Here is an 18,217-nt window from a genome sequence, read left to right as displayed (position 1 = left end):
TATGTAGATATACCCATATGAATAAACACGTATGATTAAATTCCAACACAAATACATTGCTCTCCTTTTCTCAGTTAAAAAAAAAATCTGTATCTTAAGGTTGAATTTTAAAAGCCATTATAAAAAATCATCTTTATACAGTATATCTAATCTGTATCTAATATGTGGTTCTTTGTCTATTTCTGCATCTAGTATGGTTTTTCTTACTAAAGTTTAATTTTCTCTCAATTTTAACACATTACAAAGATGATCACATATATTTCCTGCATAAAATTTCTTTTCCTGAAAGCTTCTCAAAGCAAAAAATAAACTACGAGATGATAAGCAGATTGATTTAAAAATCAACAACCCTTAAAATGAGCTTTTAAAAATGAGACTCTTTTTAATCCTGGTAAATTACTGCATTGTAACTGATCCTTTTGCATGGTGTTTATTCAATGTAGAAGGGTATGACAGTGTAATCACTTTCAGTCCTACAATTATTGGCAATAAAATTAGATACCCGTTTCTGTTTTACATTTTTTTCAAATTAAAATAAATTAATTATCCTTATCTCTACATCTCAAATTCTGGTAGCATCTATAGACCCCTAACTCTTGGCAGGTGATACCTTAGACAAAGATATCCCTTCATAAAATTTATATAAAGGAAGGGACCTCCCAAACCTTTCTCCCTGTCTTCCATCATTTCAAAAATAAATTCAGGGCTCAGCAGTATGCATTTATGGTTACTAGAATTTTTTTTTTTTGATTTTCAAAAAAATCATCAAACTCTCCAGTTGATTATACTTAAACTACAGAATCATGGAGTTTTAGACAACAATCCCTCATTTTACCTCTGATTACCTCTGACTTGCTCAACAACACATAGCTCTGCAAACAGAAGGCTTGCACCAGAATCCAGGTCCCTTTCCCAGGTGGGTAATCCCCAGTGTGTGTGCTATAAAATACATGTAAGTAATGTGTTGCGATCTTTATTGAAGAGAAAATGAGAATCAGCAGTCTAAAATACCATTCAGTTCCACAGGATCCCAGGCTATTCTAGCCCTGTTCTAAACAGATAGAAATTTGTAGATTTTATAAGCAAAGCCAAATTTTCAAATAAGGGAATAAGGCAAAAACAGCAGTATAGGAAGTATGTGTGCTAAAAAAAAGAATGTGCCTCTTCTTATCTCAGAAATACTGCATATACATTTTCTGAACTTGAGAAGTCAAGCTAAATTTGATTAACCACATTTCTACATATCACAAGAGCCTACCACTAGTATAGGAGAGTAGAACCCAAAAGAAATGTCACAGATTTCATGGTGTGATTCAGTTTCTTTCCAAATGACACTTTCTTTGAAAAGGCATATATTTGGAATTTGCCTTTTAGAAAATGCTTCTTTTCGGGTGCCTGGGTGGCTAAGTCAGTTAAGCATCTGCCTTGGGCTCAGGTTGTGATCCCAAGGTCCTGGGATCAGCCCACACGGGGCTGAGCAGGGAGTCTGCTTTTCCCTCTCACTCTCCCTCTGTGCTGTCTCTCTCTCAAGTGGATAAATAAAATCCTTAAGAAGAAAAGAAAAGAAAAAGAAAAGGCTTCCTTTCTATTTTCAAATATAATTCTAGTGTAATTAATCTAATCTGCATTTCAAAGCTTCTTGAGCTGAGCTTTCCACGAAGCATGAGATCTCTCTTTATGGACCAGAACAAAGAACAGTATATTGAACACAATCCAGAACAGTCAACATGGTGGTAGCCATAAGATGATAGAGCCACCATATGTCATCAAAAGCATAGTCTTTCCAAGACGGCTTATCAGACATCTGTTTATCCTTGTCCGTGTTCAAGTGCCCAACAGACATTTTGTTGCTATACAAATCCTGCAAAGTAAAAAGAAAATGTTTTTTGAGGAAAACCAACAGATGAGAAAAAAGATGAACCTTTATGGAAGGTGAGCCTGAGGACAATTTCTACTTAAAATGCTTGCATCCAGGGACACCTGGATGGCCCAGTCCATTAAGCATCTGCCTTTGGCTCAGATCATGATCCCAGGGTCTTGGGATGGAGCCCTTCATTGGGATTTCTGCTCAGCGGGGGAGTCTGCTTCTCCCTCTCCTTCTGCCTGCAACTCACCCTGCTCCTGTTCTCTCTCATTCACTCTCAAATAAATAAAATCTTTAAAACAACAACAATAATGGGGCGCCTGGGTGGCTCAGTGGGTTAAAGCCTCTGCCTTCACCTCAGGTCATGGTCTCAGGATCCTGGGATCGAGCCCCACACTGGGCTCTCTGCTCGGCAGGGAGCCTGCTTCCCCCTCTCTCTCTGCCTGCCTCTCTGCCTACTTAAATAAATAAAATCTTTTTAAAAAAATAAAACAACAACAACAATAAAAACCACTTATATCCAAGGCAACCATATAAGGTAGAGACAGTTAATTGCTTACTTAAAACATTTCAAATTCCGGACTTTACTAACCCAAAGTAAAGTGTTTACCCTGATTTGACACTAGACATGACCCTGGGGAAGAAGAAAAATGGGGAGCCATTGGCCAGTGTTCTTAGTTCTCCATACTCCTGTTTTTCAGAAATCAATAGTTGCTGTATTTACAGGGAATGCATCAGAGATTAAAATAGCAGAAGGAAATGGAGCTGCTGTTTGAGGAGGAACTAATCTGATTCAGAAGATTTGGAATGATGAAATTCAATCAGACTTTTATGTAGCTGTTCCAGAAATAACGCCCAAGCTTAATCCATTAGAGAAGGAAATGAAAAAAAAAAAAAAAAAAAAAAAAAAAAAAGATTTCCAAGTCTTACTTGGAATTCCATGGCTTGTGACATCCCCAAAGTTCTTGAATTATTTAAAATTGGATATGAAATTAAGGTAGATGAAGAAAGGGAGAACATTTTCAAGACCAAAATAGCAATAGTAGATATGGCAAATGACCAAATAGCTGCCAATCTGCTAGCAGTGGGTCTGTTACTAATGTAGGCACAGACCACTGAATTTGGGACACTTGGTGCTAGGTCCTTTCCCTGGAAGTCTATGACCAAAGATGGAGCCATTGTTGCCTAAAGTAACAGAAAATGAAGAAAGTAACAATGAAGCTGCCTGAAAATATTGTGCTGTGAAATTTTCAATGGTGTAGGAAGCAACAGAAAATTCTGAAACTGTATAATTTAAGTGTCTTGTTATTTCTTGATCATCATACTTGAAAATGAATCTTAATGCTGGAAAATCTTATCACACTTTCAAAAGTAAGAAAAGAAAATGTTCTCTATGTCTGGGGAAAAAATACAGTGTCTTGAATTATTAGATAAGTTTTTGTTCTTTCCTTCAACTATTTACATGAATTATTTGGACTTTGTATGGATGGAGCTTTGAAATATTCAAATTCCTTGAGATTTATATATATAAATTATATACATATAATTTATATATATAATTATATATATAATATATATTATATATTATATATATAATTATATATATAAATTATATGTATATAATTTATATATATAATTATATATATATAATTTATATATATAAGATTTATATATATTATATTTATATAATTTATATATATAAGATTCCTATTTATTAAACCCTATAGGATGCACTTTTCTGGGGAAGTGAAGATTTCTTCAGTACAGAGAGTCTACAGAGCAGAGTCTGGGAGATAGAGGAAGTGCAAAGATTAAGCAAGCCAGTCTTGAGAGATTTTACCCATCAGGGAAAATCCAAAGTGATAAAATACTTGTAAACCACAAGTTAGAGAGGTCCTAAAAAGAGGTAACTGCCAGAGGTGGCTGGAGGAAAAGCTTCAGGCAGAAACTAATGTTCCAGATGAGTCCTAAACTGCCAACTGAGGAGTATCACAAGTAGGGGGGCAAGGAAACGAGGGGCTGAGGCGTCAACTTGACTCCTGCTTTCTTTTTCATTTATGAAACCCCTTTGAGGTATAATAACCACACAGTCATCTTCACGCCATGGTGCCAGCTCCTTTGGTCCAAACCTTGGTGCTGCCTCCCCACTGGGCAAACACATTCTGACACTCCCAGGAGCCCCTTTTCTGCGGGCTGCCTTGCACTCCTTCTCCCAGAGAGACTCCCCTGTTCAGCAGTTGTGCCCTTCACAAGCAGCCCAAAAGAAACAGTGCAGATTAGCACTCACAAGCTCATCAGGACCCCCAACAGATATCCATTCCCCGTCTCTCTCAAGTCCTGCCTGATGAAAGACGCCATCCAATCCAGCAACCTGGCCATGCATGTGACCTCAGCCCCACTTTCCAATGCTTCCCTGACACCCCAAGTGAGAGTCCTTGACTTGGGATGAAAAGCTTTCCCATCCAGCTTTAATCTCCCCTGTCCCTCGCTCACAGTGACTCTTTGTAGACTCTGCTATACAGACACACACAGACATAGACAAACACACATGTACACACACATACACACACACACACACACATACACATGCCTCATATTGTTTCACCTTTCTGTTGTGTTTGTGCTTCCCTCCCTGTGTGGAATACAAGCCTCTCTTCCCTGGGTTGCCTAAATACTTCCTACTCAGCCTTCAAGTCCCAGCTGGCATGAATTTTCTTTTGATAAAGTCTTGTTCTTTCTAATATAACCTTGTAGCCTTTCTAAACTAAACCCATTACTCAGATCAGCACAACACATCAATCCTGATGTGTTGTCCATTCAACGGAGGATTCTTCCTCCTTTGGAATTGGAGAGGGAATAAAGGTATGAATATTTAAGTTGTTGTTGTTGTTTTTTGGTGGGATGGCTAAAATAACAAATTTTGACACAAACTCATCAAATTATTGCCACACTAATCTATCCTGCTTCGTTGGGACAACGCTGAAGTTGCCTAAAAGAGGAATGATAAAGGATCACAGCAGACACATGAACAGGGCAATGGCAAAAAGAGAAAATTCAAGGAAAAAAGATCAATAGAAGGTATAATTAACTGGTTCTGGAGAAAATAAGAATTAAGAGTGCATATGAGTTTGAGTCTTAGAAACTAAGAGAAAGATAATATCTGTGATGGAAACTGGAAGGTTCAAAAGGGGAAGAAATTTCTTTTTTAGAATTTGTTTATTGAAGTGTAATTAACACAGAATGTTATATTAGGTTCAGGTGTACAACATAGTGATTCCACAACTCTACGCATTACTCAGTACTCACCATGTTAAGAGTAGTCACCATCGGTCACCATACAATGTTAGTACTACGGTATTGACTATATTTCCCATGCTATACCTTTCATCTGGGTGACTTATTTATTCCATAACTGGAAGTTTGTGCCTCTTAATCCAAAAAGGGAAGGAAATTTGATGGCACAGCAGGACATCAAGCAGATGTACCACAGCAAATTTATAGCTATAGAACTCAGGGGGGGAAACATTCTAGGGTAAAGATAGGGAATCATTTTAGAGACTACCAAGGACATGAGAATAATTTGAAAAGAGAGGGTAAAACCAGAGTTCAAAGGCCGTGATCTTGTGGGACACCTACAATCACAAAATGAGGGAAGGAAGTGAAGGTAGTTTAAAAAAAAAGGGGGAGGAGGCACCTGGGTGGCTCGGTGGGTTAAGCCTCTGCCTTCAGCTCAGGTCATGATCTCAGGGTCCTGGGATCGAGCCCCACATCGGGCTCTCTGCACATCGGGGAGCCTGCTTCCCCCTCTCTCTCTGCCTGCCTCTCTGCCTAGTTGTGATCTCTCTCTCTCTGTTACATAAAGAAAAAAAGTCTTAAAAAAAAAAAAGAAAGGAAGAGTCAGAAGGGGGTGTGCACCAGGACAGTACAGTATCCTATCAGCCAAAGGGAGAGAGGGAAAGAAGAAGAGAGGTCATGGGGTGCCTGGGTGGCTCAATTGGTTAAGCCTCTGACTTCAGCTCAGGTCATGATCTCAGGGTCCTGGGATTGAGCCCTGCATTGGGCTCCCTGCTTCATGGGGAGTCTGTTCCTCCCTCTTCCTCTGCCCCTCTGCCTGCTTGTGCTCTCTCTCTCTCTCTCTCAAGTAAATAAAACCTTAAAAAAAAGAAGAAAAAAAAAAAAAAAAAAGGAAGAGCAGTCAACATTGTTGGATGCTGCCAAGGAGTGAAGGAAAATGAGGACCAGAGAAAAAAGCCATTCAATTTGGTGACTGGGACATGACAGCAGTGACTTCAGAGAGCACAGCTTTCAAAAGAAAAGGAGGAGAGGAAGCTAAACCACAGACAGCCAAGAACAAATGGGAGTGGACTTAGAGCCACGATGGTGTTTGGAGGACCACTCCAATCCAAAATGATAGTGATAACAGATGGAATATAAAATGGGAGAAATGTTAGGCATGTTCACACTTAAAAACACCTCTGCAGCCCAGAAATGGAATAGAAACAATATGGTGAGTGGCTGGATTCTGCCAAAAGCAAACAGAGGCATTCAGGAGCAGGACTCATTGAGGGCTTCAGAGGCTAACCATCTCCTCCAGGTGAGGCAGAAGACCCATCTGAAATCAAGGGCTGGGATCAAAAGTAAGGAGCTGCCTAGGGCTATAGGCTTGTACAAACGGAGATACCTGGGGGGCGGGAGGGAGGAATCAGACATAGCCTCACGGCCAAAATCCGATGCTGGAGAAGAGATTGGATGTACAATACTATACGATAAGACCAAGGTCTGGCCTGAGAGTCCCAGAAACAAGATGGAAATAACCACAGAACTGCTAAATAGGGAAAGATGAGTTCAGAGGGACAGAGGAAGGAAGGAAGGGAGGAAGGAAGGAAGGAAGGCAGGCAGGCAGGCAGGGAAGGAAGGCGGGAGGGAGGAAATCAGTGCTTAGAAAGAGTGCCCAAAATAGAAGCAACAACACTGAGAAGAGTTTGCTCCAGACAAAAAAATGGAGGGTCAGGTTATAAGACAAAGAAAAGAAATTGGAGGTTTATATATTGAAATATTGAAAGAGGCTTAAATATGGTGGAGAGGACAGCTCTTGCTTTGTGTCTCTCCAGCATCAGTTTCCCTTTTTCCTAATGTCAACACTCCAATTTTCCTTGGAGAACCAGACTCACTCCCTGCCTACATGCATAGTCTAACCCCCAACTAAGATGATTGGCTCAGAGATGAGCATGTGAGCAAATCAATGAATTAGACCAACCCTTAAATTTTTGTGGGTAACAACACCAAAAAAGAAGCAGGTTTCCTCTGGGTATTGCTGAGAGACTAGGATGTAAGCCTGGAGGTTCTGGCAGACTTTTTGTCACCACACAGGGAGATCCCGCCTAGATATGGAGCCAAGAGAGAGAGCAGTATCTTAGAGAGATAGAGAAAGCAAGACCAATATCTAATGACAGTGTTTGATATCCTGGATCCAGTCATATTGGTTTCTTATCAGTTGAGTGAGCCCATGAGTTTCCTTTTTTGATTAAGTTGGTTTAAATTATGTTTCTATTTTTCTTACCTGAAAGATTCCTGACAAAATAAAAACCAAGAGGCATAGCTATTTCTATTAGCAGATAACATGAGCAGCTACTTAGAAAAAAATAAGAGAAAATCAACTGAAAAACTTTCAAAAACTAATGATGCAAGATCAAAAAAAAAAGTCAACAAACTGATCATTTTAAAAATAGAAAGTGTGATATGAAGAAAAAAACAGATTCCATTACAATAGCAACAAAATTAGAAAGTAGTCACAAATAGCACCATATCTTGCAGATATGTGCAAGAACTACAAGAAAAAGGGGGACCTGGGCGGCTCAGTCAGTTAATGTCTGCCTTCAGTTCAGGTCATGATCCCAGGGTCCTGGGATCGAGCCCCACATTGGGCTCCATGCTCAGCAGACAGCCTACTTCTCCCTCTCCCTCTGCTTGCTTGTGATATCTCTCTCTCTCTCTCTCTCTCTCAAAAATAAATAAATAAAGTATTAACAACAACAACAACAAAAGAGAAACTTATTATTTAAAAAAAAAAAAAGAACTGCAAGAAAAAGATACAAAACTTAGACAAAGACCTGAATAGGAGGACTTAATGTTGTCAAGATAAGAATTATCTCCAGATTATTCATAAATCCAATGAGTTTCCAATAGAACAAGAATTGATCAATAGCTCATTGGAACAGAGTAGAGATCCCAAAGACAAGCTCAAGTATATGAGAATTTAGTATGTTATAGGGGTAGTATTTCAAAATAATGAGGAAAAGAATGAACTCTTCAACAAATGATGTTGAAACATTTGGCTATTAGAAAAAAATTAAGTTACTTGTTTACATCATGTGATTTATTAAAATAAATTCTAGGCGGATTTAGGTTGGAAAACAAAAATATTATCAAACGGTTAAAAGAAATATATAGAAGACCATGTTTATGACCTTGGGGGTAGGAAAAATCTCCTAAAACAATATGCAAAATGCAAAAGCCATAAAAAAAGGATTGAAAACTAAATAAGTTTTACTTTACTAACACTTTAAATCTGCTCAACAAGAGAAACTGTAAATTAAATCAAAATTCCAGTTGTAGACTGAGTGAGCACATTGTAACAAATATAGCAAAGGACTTGCTCTTCTATGTCCTCAAGAAAAAGATACACAGAGGGAAACTTGGGTGGCTCAGTGGGTTAAGCCTCTGCCTTTGGCTCAGGTCATGATGTCAGGGTCCTGGGATGGAGCCCCACATGGGGCTCTCTGCTCAGCGGGGAGCCTGCATCCCCTCTCTCTCTGCCTGCCTCTCAGCCTACTGGTGATCTCTCTCTCTGTCAAATAAATAAAATCTTAAAAAAAAATACACAGAACAGAAATATAGACAAAATATGATAGGCAATTCACAAAAGAGGAAACATACATGACAAACATTTGAAAAGATGCTCAGTTTCATCAGTTTGGGGTGGAGGAGGTAGGGAATACAAATAAAAACCGGGAGATACCATTGCTTCACACATCTGACTGGCAATAAACAAGACAGATCGATAGCCAGTGTGGGCAAGCATTCTGGGAAAGACGTGCTCTCTTCTGGTCAAGCTCTTTGGGAGAACAATTTGGGCAGTGGCCTTCCAACTTTAGAGGCATCCGTCCTTGACTCAGCAATCTCATACTTTGGTATCCACTTTTCAAAAGTAATACTTGCCAATGGGCAAAAAGAAAGCAGGGACAAGGTTGTTCACTAAGGTATTTAAAACCTACAGCAACCTAAATGACCATCAGAAAAGGGACAGTTAAATAAATAACAAGGCATCTAGTTACATAAGCATATGCGGTGGTTAAAAAGAATTAGAACACACAGACACAGAAACATCTCCAAGAGACATGGCTAAATTAAAAAAAAAAGAAAGAAAAGAAATTGAGGAACAATCTACACTGTAGGATATGCAAAATTCTCTCTCCCTCTCTCTAAATCTCTGTGTGTTTGTGTATACTGTGTATACCAACACACACAGATGTATACAAATACATAATATACTGGTAAATAATGCAGATATATAAATATCTGAAAAGATACATTTCAAATTGAGCTCAGTGTTTGCCCAGTGCAGGAACCTGAAATGGTGGGAGATGGGAGGAAGGGTAGGAAGAAAAATGTTTTATTTATCTATAGTGTGTGATTTTTTTTTTTTTTAAGTCCTTATAGTTTTGTGAATGTAGGTCTTCGGTCTGTTTAGGAAAAGGCCTTCCCCTTCCTAAAGTCCTGCTCCACGCCAGCCATTGCGGGCCATGCACTGCATTCCAGACTAGCCACATTCCTGGTGAAGCTGTGAGTCAGCCCAGGGCGCCCCGGGGCCAGACCCGGGTACAGCAATTCTGTGCTTCGCTCCCATGTCAACATTCACAAGGACCCACCGTGGGCAAATCGGTTTCAGTTCCTTTTTCGCCTCCAGCTCATTTTGGGAACAGATATCACAGAATGGGGTGAGAAGGAGGGTCGAGCGAATCCCCACTCTGAAAGCTGCCTCCTCCGGCCTTCTCAGGGCGTCTGGGAACCAGCCAAACCTGCCTGGCAGCAGGGAGGGGGAGATCTCCGGGAAAATGCTTGTGGACTTTGGGCACTGACTCACAGCAAAAGGGCAAGCTGGGGATCCCACTGCTGGATATTTTTCGGTGCAGTCAAGTGTTCTCTGCCCATCTGGCCGACTCTACAGATTTTCTTGCTCTCTTTTTGGATAATTGTAGGACCCTTCACCGGTGACGGAAGCTCTGGAGAGATGAGCCATAGACCACAAAGATAGGCTGAACTGGTTGGGGGAATCCGAGTGTTGTGAACAGCCTCCTAAAGAGAACGCCATAAATAAATTCCTTGCAGACCAGTCAGGGACATTGGAAAAGGAGAGGAAGCCGGCATGTATAAAACAGTTGTGTAAATTCTAAAGCTTACAGGGTACGACCAACCTTATCTTGCTACTTCCAAGACGCTGGGTTCCCTCCTCCTTTCTCCTCTTATACCCCAAAATAATCTAAAAACAATCATCAAACTGGGGGAAAGGCAAACCATTCTGGGAAGGAAAAAATAGCAGCTGCTCTAGATATCTTTTTCAGAGTTTGGCTAAGACTGTTCAAGTTATTTCTCATTTTCTTTTCTTTTGGCTGCCTTGATAGCCCTTCAGGATTTCAGCTGGCTCCAAGCACAGCTCAATAAAGATTATTCCAGAGAAGTTTCATATTCCTAAGATTCCTTACATTTCTTTCTTTAATTTAGGAAATGAGGTTGAAAAGGCTGAAAAACAGCCCAGATTGCACCATTTCCTATGCAAGTATCTTGCAAAGCAAGCTGTGCCTCCCCTTCCAGCAAGAACAGAGAGAAGCAGTTCTGAATGGAAGGTGGGCGGCCAGTCCTTTGGAGCAGTGGTAGGACTCTTTGCCTTTTGAAAAGGCCCAGCAGGCCACAGGCTGTCTGAAAACTTTTTGTAAAGGAGGGAAGGTGGGGGGGGGGGGGGACCTCTGTGTGCTCAGCCATTGAAAAAGCCAGCAACTGCACTGTGGACTTCGTTCATTCACCTAACGTCTACTTCGCACCTGTGGGGTGCCTGGCTGTGTTCTAGATGCCGAGGGCAGAGCAGTGAAGACAACCAAGGGTCTGCTCCCTTCAGGGCATTGGCTGTGCACGGGGCTGCTCCGTGGAGAGGTCTGGAGGAAACCCTCTCTCCCTGGCTGCTTCCTCTCAGCTGGGGCATGCTGTTCCTTCCCTCCTTTCGGCTCTCCAGTACCTTCCTCCCCGGCATCCTTGGTTTATTATACCCTTTACCTTTCCCCTTTATAATCACGTGGCCCTTTGTAAACATCAAAGGAAAACAAGCAGGACCGGGCAGCTGATGAAAATGAGGCCCATGACTCAGAGGAGGATGTTTTTCTATTTTTCATTCTGACAACTCTCCTCTCGGAAGGACCTAGGAGCCTTTTCGTTATAAGAATAGTTTGTCTCTGGGTGCCTGGGTGGCTCAGTGGTTTAAAGCCTCTGCCTTCGGCTCAGGTCATGATCCCAGGGTCCTGGGATCAAGCTCCACATCGGGCTCTCTGCTCCGCACGGAGCCTGCTTCCTCCTCTCTCTCTGCCTGCCTCTCTGCCTAGTTGTGATTTCTGTCAAATAAATAAAATGTTAAAAAAAAAAAATCCGAAAAGGACTCGTTTCCTTTTGACCACCTCACCTGCACAGACTGATTATTTGTGTCCCCGCCCCCCAAAATTCATATGCTGAAACCTAATCCCAAAGATGATGGTATTTAGAGGGGGAGGTCTGGGGGAGGTGATTAGGTCCTGAGGATACAGCCATCATGGCTGGGATCATCGCCCTCACAGCAGACGCCCCGAAGAGCTCCCCTCACCCCAATCAGGACACAGCGAGAAAACAGCCAGGAAACAGGCTGTCAGGAGACACTGAATGTACCATGCCTTGATCTTGGATTTCCCAGCTTCCAGATCTGCAAGAAATAAATTTCTGTTGTTTATCAGCCATGCAGTCTACGGTATTCTGTTCGAACAATCTGCCCCTGCAGACATTTTCTCCATCTTGCACAAAGAAAGGGTGTCCTCTCAATTAAAGTGAGCCCCTGCACCACATCTTTGTCGCTATCCCCTTTCCTCTTCTCAGAGAGAGCACCCCATCAGTTATCCCCTCCCCCCGCACCCCACTATTTAGCCTCTGCTGGATCCTTTCCTTCCGTCCAACACAAGACCCTGGCCTTTCCTCATATGAATTTCCTGATAAAAGCTGGTCCAGAAACATCCAAGGACGGATAATAAATAAAAGGAACCAGGATAAGGGCGACATAAAAGTACTCTCGGATCTTTTGGAATCACACTTTATGTCTCTCACCTTCTATACATGTTCTACTTCCTGAGAAATTTTATCAATTATCTGATCTTTCCGGTGAATTTTTTATTTCGCCAATCATACTTTTCATCCCCAGGATTTCCTCCTATTTCTGAACATTCCTATTATAGCATCCTTGCTCTTGTTTTAGGCAGGTAATAGCTTCTCAAATCTCTGAAAATACTAATTAGAGGTTTTTTGTTTTTAATTTCTGCTCCCCAAATTATTTCTCTGTGGGCTCTTCATCATTAGGCGTTTGCTGCTGAGCACACACATTTATACTGCTGCTCTAGGTCACGCTCCTGAACTCCGGGTTTATATCTTTAATTGCCTAATGAATGACTCTACTTGGACATTCTAAAGACACCTCAAATTGAACTCCTATTTTCCTTCAGAGTTGTTTTTTTTTCTTTTATCTCAGTAAATGGCAGTACCATCTCATCAGTTGCCCAAATAAAAAACCTAGAAGTAACTCTTAGCTAGCCCTATTTTTTCTCACCTGTATCTACTACATGAATTCCTGAGGATTCTCTCTTTAATGTCACTCAATATTGTTCTAATGCTTCCTACTTTGTCAAAAAAACATAGGTGGTATAATGGATAGCATCTCCCTATGCATTGAACGGATCCATCTCAGGGAAGGTAGAGTGAGCCCTAATTTGTATATTTGGAAAGGACAAATTGAGCGTGTTCTGAGACACCCTTTATTCTCTTGGTTGCTAGCTACAGGGAAACACATTCCTTTTTTAAGTTTATTTTTAATTTTTTTTTTTTTTTAGTAATCTCTATACACAATGTGGGGCTCAAACTCACAACCCCAAGATTAAGAGTTGCAAGTTTCTCCAACTGAGCCTGACAGGCACCCCTACAGAGATACACATTCTAATAATCGTCCAGTGCAACATTCCCCAGAGGATGTCACAAGTTGAGCTCCCTGGGAAGCGGATGCTGAGATAGATACTAGAGTATAGGAGGTTTATGAGGCAGGATTCTCAGGACCAATATCTGTGGAGGGAAGTGAAGGGAAGAAAAAGAAGAGAAAGGGCATGAAAAGGTTAGGATGAGAAGAAGAACGGAGAAAGGAAGGGAAGGGAAAGAAAGGGAGGGGAAGGGGAGGGAAGGGGAGGGAGACAAGACTGAACAAAGGGAGAAGTTGAGCTGAGATTCACTATTAATCAAGCCTTCAGATGACCTTGAGGAGGGTGGCTCCAAAGCTGAGATGACCTTTCAAAGTTGTCTCAAATTGGGGCTAGAGGACCAAGACTTTATATTCCCCACTTTGACCTGTCATTGGCTGCCAGCCACCCCAAGAGGGGAACATGACTTTGGGCTAGTGGCCCTCTATAGACAAGGCCATCCCCAAAGAGGGCTGCTAGCTGAGGGTTCTCACAGCACTCCCAGCAGCCGGGGGAATACATCCTTTACTTCTGAGGAGACGTCCAGGTGGCATACCACATTTACCTCAGACAGGCCTGCCCTGATCCAAGGGTTTACTTAGCATCTCATTTGGCTTTCACACTCAGCTAAAACCCCCACCATAGTTTTTTCAGCCACAAATGGCATGTTTTGGAGTCCAACTGCCAATTGTTTATTATTTAATTTTCTCAGAAACCTAGATTGGGACAAGGGATGCTACTTAAACCTCAGCTATTTCTCGGTGTCCTTCCCACTGCTCTCCAGGATCAGACCATCTTCATCTCTTCCCTGGACTATAACTGTCCCCTATCTGGCCATCCATCCTACTTCCATTATTACCCCTCTCTGCTTTTTTTTCTCCACACCTTACCCAAAGGGCGATTCCAAAATCACAGATCTGATTATCTCACTCCCACGTTTACAACTCTTTCCTGGGACACCTGCCTGCCTTAGTCATTAGAGCATGTGACACTTGATCTAGGGGTCATGTGTTTGAGCCCCGTATTGGGCATAGAGATTACTTAAAAGACCAAAACAAAACAAAACAAAACAAAACAACAACAACAAAAAAACTCTGTCCTGCTTTCCCCTTATCCTCAGGGATAGCTCTAACCTTAATAGGGCTGAGAAAGCCAACAAGATTTGATTTAAGCTCCCTAGTCTGGTCTGATTCTCTTCTCGCTCCCTTACCCTCCACCTCTGTACTTGATGTTCCAACAGGAGAAAAGCCAGTGGTTTCTTGACTCTGTAGCTTTTAAAATATTTCCTCAGATTAGAATGTATTGAACTGCTTCCTTCTCCAATCTCCCTCACATGAATGGGAGCCTCTTGGGAGCTGGGACACTTCCGTGTTCTTACAGCAGGTACTCAACAAAGATTAAATGAAGGCACAAATGTATTTGGAAAGGATTTACGGCCTGTTGCATGCTTACTTACTCGCAATGGCCAGTGAACACGGAAAAATGTTTAACCTTACCGTTACAAAGGCACTCTGAAACAAGGAGATAGAATTTTTCACCTAGAAATTGGCAGTTACTGACAATAATACTTAAGACTAGCAAGGGAATGGCAAAATGGGTACTTTGATACAATGCAAGCATCTGGAAAGCATTTTGGCAATGTATAACAAGTCTTAAGATGCTTAAACCGTGTGCTCTAATTAATAATTGCACATCTAGAGATCTATTTCATCGACTCAGAGATAGAAGTAAAATTTATACATAAAGTATTCATCATAACATGTTTTCCTGTTGTACTCTTATATGCCCGTATGTTCCATAATGGGTCTGTTTTAATTTTAAAAATCAGCAAAATGTTAGTAAAATACTGGTAGGGTTAGAGTGGGTATTATAGCTTGTCAACCTCCCGGACAGCCCAGTGATTGTTGCTTCCTGGTAAGTCACGCCCCTGTGTAGTTTCCTCTCACTGTTCAGAGTCGCTCGGAGTGACTAATCAAAGCTGACAGAAGGGATGACACACAACTTTCCAGATTAGGTTATAAAAGACTCTAGAGCATCCATGCTCATCTCTGTCTCTTTCTCTCAGATCATATGCTCTTGGGGAAAGCCGCTCGTTACGTCATGAGGACACTCTGGGGAGAGACCCACATGGCAAGACATTGAGGCCTCTTGGCAAAAACCACACAAATAAGTGCAGAAGCCCAAGTTGAGCTTTCAGATGACTACAGCCCTACTGACATCTTGACCACAACCTTCTAAGAGACCCTGAGTCTCCCAGTTAAAACTCCTCCTGGAATCTTGATCCAGAGAAACTATGAGATAACCGGTGTTTATTGACTTAAGCTGCTCCATTTTGTATAGGATGATTTGTTTTCTAGCTTTTGCCAGGACTGAAGCATTTCCTTGGGATATGGGATTGTCAGTTCTAAAACCAGAGAAGTCTGGACAAACTGGGATGTTGGTTACCCTACTATCTTTTAAATACAGCTTTATTAAGATATAATTCACATACCTTAGCATTTGCCCATTGAAAGTTCAGTGGTTTTAGTATATTCAGAGTTGTGCAACCATTACCACAATCCAATTTTAGAACATGATAAAAAAAATCCTGGGGGGAAAAAGAAAGAAAGAAAGAAAGAAAAGAAAAGAAATCCTGTCCTCTTCAGCTACCATCCCCAATCCTCCCAGCCCTAGGCAACCACTAATCTACTTTGTCTCTAGGCACTCTAGTTTTGAGCGTAATTTGTTAGGCAGCAATGGATAATAAACACAAGGGTATGGAGAGTGGGATAAAGGATGCCTGCCTTTTCATTACTCTTTTACTATATATTTTCTAAATCATGCAAATTTTCCACACTAGGCATGTTTTTATTTACTCTAAGAAGAAGGTAGTAATATTCTGATTTATGGAAAAGCTGATTAAGATTTCATGGACCGGGGCGCCTGGGTGGCTCAGTGGGTTAAAGCCTCTGCCTTCGGCTCCGGTCATGATCCCAGAGTCCTGGGATCGAGCCCTGGGATCGAGAGGAGCTTCCTCCTCTCTCTCTCTGCCTGCCTCTCTGCCTACTGGTGATCTCTGTCTGTCAAATAAATAAATAAAATCTTTAAAAAAAAAAAAAAGATTTCATGGACCGGTTGCTTTCTCCACCCAGCATCTTTTGGCTCCCTGCTCACCTGGTAACAACACTACCCCTATACCCCCCTTAGAAAAGTGCCTTTCCCCAACTCCAGGGTGTTCTGAGACGGTCGCCAATCAAAGGACAAGGTGGATACTTGACTCAGGCTAGGACAATCAGATTTTGTCTCCCAGTAATTTGAATCTTGAATAGAGGCACACAGGCACAGAAGGCATTTAAAACAGTCGTGAGGAGGCAGAATACTGGAGAACAGGTTACAGAATTTAGATTCTAAGATCTCTACAAACTTCCTGGCTCTTCTTTCTTCTTGGGCATTTAGTTATTCCTTTGATTCTGTAAGTTGCTCCTCTACAGCTCCATAAATCTCTCTCTTTTTTAAAATTTAAGTTAGTTTCTATTGCTTGCAACAAAAAAACTCTAACTGACCAAATAATAATTAAGACTATGCATGGAGGAGAGTACCCTTCTACTTGTTAGATGAGATGTTGTCCCATTCGTGAATTGTTTAATAAAGCCAGTTAGGTCTTCAAAAAGAGAGAAAGAGAATATTTATAGGGAATGGAGGGAAGTTTACCCCCTCAAAAAAAAATCCATAAATCTATGACTCCAGCACAAGGTTTTTATATTTTCATCTTACTTAATGTTTCAGCTCTATGAAGTTAGTATCAGGGTATACATATTATCTTACATTTGAATTTTGCTACCTAACATTATACCTGCAAAAAATTTTAGTATCTCTATGAAGTCTTCTATACATCATCTTTAATGTATGTTATTTTCTTGTACTGGCATATCATAGTTTATTAACTCTCGATCCAGTGGTTGGATATTTGAGCTTATTTTAGTGTTTTGCTGGCAGACATCATGTTTAAAATGAACATTTTCACAACAAGCTTTGTGTGTTGAGTTCTTTCTTTCCTTAGGATAAATTTACAAAATTGAAAAATGGATCTGCTCTGGGTGTTATCCTTATTCCTTTCATGCATTTGATGTTTTGCTTTGTAAAGTGAAAGGTGCTTTTGTGCTACAAGTACTTTTCTGTTTTTTATGTTTGGATTTCCATTTATAAGATAGTCTTAGATTGGGCGAATTCAAACAAATAGAATTTACTAGGTTATAAATCGTGCTCTGTGTTATGACTGTTATACAAGTATTCATGTGAGTATAACTTTTTAAATAAACCTCTTATTGAAAATACCATAAATAAATAAAATGGTTCAAATCATAAGGGTAGGATCTCAGTGAATTTTCACAAAGTAAAAACACCCATGTGACTGACATAAAGATCAAGGAGGACTACTAACTCTCTAGAACCCCCTTACGCTTCCAATCTCCAATCAATTACAACTTCCTGTCAGATAACCAGAGTCCTGACTTCTAACACAGTAACCTAATCTCTTCTGGTTTGTTGGTTTTTGTTTTGTTTTGTTTTTTGGATTTGTGCTTTTTATTTTATTTTTTAAATCTAATTTTATTTTTTCAGTGTTCCAAAATTCATTGTTTATGCACCACACCCAGTGCTCCATGCAGTATGTGTCCTCCTTAATACCCACCACCAGGCTCACGTGATACCCCCAACACCCCCCCAAAACCCTCAGTTTGTGTCTCAGAATCCACAGTCTCTCATGGTTTGTTCTCCCCCTCCGATTTCCCCCAACTCACTTCTCCTCTCCTTCTCCCAATGTCCTCCATGTTATTCCTTATGCTCCATAAGTAAGTGAAACCATATGATAATAGACTCTCTCTGACATATTTCACTCAGCATAATCTCCTCTAGTCCCGTCCATGTTGATATAAAAGTTGGGTATTCATCCTTTCTGATGGAGGCATAATACTCCATTGTGTATATGGACCATATCTTCTTTATCCATTCATCTGTTGAAGGGCATCTTGACTCTTTCCACAGTTTGGTGCCTGTGGCCATTGCTGCTATGAACATTGGGGTACAG

The 18,217-nt window shown here is 40.8% G+C and overlaps 1 pseudogene; it reads left to right on the top strand.

The window, feature by feature from the left end:
• The first annotated feature begins 1,925 nt into the window (after positions 1 to 1,925).
• The window catches only part of LOC123925650, a 33,454-nt pseudogene continuing 17,162 nt past the window's right edge, over positions 1,926 to 18,217 (top strand).

The sequence above is a fragment of the Meles meles genome, chromosome 15, assembly GCF_922984935.1.
Source record: "Meles meles chromosome 15, mMelMel3.1 paternal haplotype, whole genome shotgun sequence".
Taxonomy (NCBI): Eukaryota; Metazoa; Chordata; class Mammalia; order Carnivora; family Mustelidae; genus Meles; species Meles meles.
This window is presented reverse-complemented; position numbering and strand designations above follow the sequence as displayed.